The sequence below is a fragment of the Brienomyrus brachyistius genome, chromosome 7 (genome assembly GCF_023856365.1).
Source record: "Brienomyrus brachyistius isolate T26 chromosome 7, BBRACH_0.4, whole genome shotgun sequence".
Classification (NCBI taxonomy): Eukaryota; Metazoa; Chordata; class Actinopteri; order Osteoglossiformes; family Mormyridae; genus Brienomyrus; species Brienomyrus brachyistius.
The window spans coordinates 24058801-24061078 of NC_064539.1; positions in this window are offsets into that span (position 1 = coordinate 24058801).

Below are 2278 nucleotides of genomic sequence, written 5' to 3' on the forward strand. Positions count from 1 at the left end.
GCCCCGCGTCCCTGCTGTTCACGGTCTATCCTCAGCGTTCTTCTGGTCAACGGCCCCCTAAGCCCCAGCCTCTCCGACAAAGAGATCGGGGTTCCCCCTTTATCGGCTTTTAAAGTGTCACGTGGGTAAGACAAATTTGCATTGTATTTAATTGACGCGATCGCCCCTTTCAGTCTATAAAAGAAATCAATTTCTGTGTCGCCACCGAGGTGCAGTAACAGTGTTCACTGGTCTACATACTGTAGGCATAGACTACATATAGAGGCTACAACACGGAGTAAGTGTATGCATATTGTTATTTTGCGTTTTATGCGTGGTTTCCGCATTGTTTCTGTGACACCAATTCCATACGTGTTCATAACGTTTCTTTACGTTATGTAATAAACAATCCCCATAATGTGTTGTTTCTCGTTTTTGTGTGGCTTTATGTTACAGATCTACGTAAATTAATAATCAATAGAAAAAAAAACCTTGCAGCGTTTAAAGTAGTAGTAGTAATAATAATAATAATAAATAATAATAATAATAATTGTCACCTCAGTTAACACCTCACTTTGTTAAATCCAGGCGCGAACACCATCCGCGATTTGCTCATCTTACTGGCCGTGATCCAAGGTGTCGGGACTGTTGACGGCTCCCCGATTCGTGTTCGGGAAAGTCAGCTCTGCACCCTACCCTTTCTCCGTCTGAAAGTGTCGCCCTTGCCTCCGGTCTCTTAGGTAAAGTTTTTAATATGCTGCCTCACATTGTTACCCAGTGCTTCTTTGGTAATCGTGGACTGATGCATCTTTTTATTACCGAATCAAACTGAATCCGAAGGAGCGCGAATAGGGCAAACATTTTGTCCACATTTATTCTTACGGATCGGCAACCAATCTTCTCAATTAAAAGAGCAGCTTTCAGCCGCATGCGTAAATAATACAAAAGATATCTTAAATCTTTTTGCATTCGGAATTACATAACACTTATGAATTCTGAAGTGCATGGCGGTACTGTTTTCATAACGAATTCATAACGAAGCTCTTAGGTTAAAGTGACTGCTTTTGCACGTCCTCTTGAGTCGGCCAGAGGCACATTCATCTACATGCATCTTAATTCAGCTCGGAAGTGCCTTCTATCGATTAACAAAAACTGAGATAGCAGACAAGCCCAGTGAACACTTTGGGCAAATATATTCTGCGATGCCACTGATTTATTATTCAGGAGATTGCAGGGGTGATTTAATACCAAGAGAGAGTCCTCCAGTCTGGAGAGGCGGAGTCTTTTGCAGAAGCCATTAAGTTACAACTTTTCACCAGGAGAATTCCCCCCATGACCTTACTGCATCTGAAACAACCTCAATTAAGCAGTATAGGGTATGGGTTGGGAATGCAGTTGGTTTCAATCGGGCCCTGGTGCATTTTGAAGTCAATGTACGTGTAATTGGAATTTTACAGATTTTACACAGCCTTCAGCAGAAAGCACTGCCAACAGAAAGCGCTGTCATAATCTGCCCGGTGTGTGCAGACTCGTGTTTGTGGGACTCCCCCCTCCATATCTGCGTGCAGCCCTTCCCCTGTCACCCCGGGCCGTCACTGGAGTAGACAAGCAGGCCCACTGTTCTTGCTCAAATTGGGCTGTCTGACGTCGGACTGCCTTGCTTGGCTGTGCTGGTGCCAAACCCAGAGGCTTCTCCTGCAGCGCTCGAGAAGATGTCCCGTCATTCGAGGACATTCCGGGAGTTTGTTCAAGCAAGGAGCCCAGCCAACACTTTTATATATATTGATATCATACTGAGGGGGGGGGGGGAGGGGGAGATATTGTGGAATAAAGTCCTTACTTACATACTCTGTTACTCCTGACCTTATTACTAGTTATTCACCGAACATATGTCCAGGACTATCAACCAGGCCTATGTCCTGTAAATTTACTGCCCATGAGAATCAATATATATTGAATTGTTTGTGTTGTTTAACACGCAAGGACATGCCTCAAGGAAAAGGGTCAAAGCCCAGGAGGTTCTATTACAGGGACAGGTGTGAGGGAGGGGCCGTAATTTACCTGGGACGGGTGGCGAGTTGCCATAGTAACTCACATCGTAAAAATGTCAAATAAACATGCATTCCTCGTTACATAGAACCCCTCCGTGGAAAAGATCAGCTCAGGCAACCGAGTCGCGTGATTTGAGGAATTCTCAGTGTAGCACAGATTTCTATCCACTCATCTTTACTCAGTTTTTGAGTCTGAAAAAACCTGAGGGTTTTGAATGAGGATGGAGAGGCACCAGACATGCAAATTG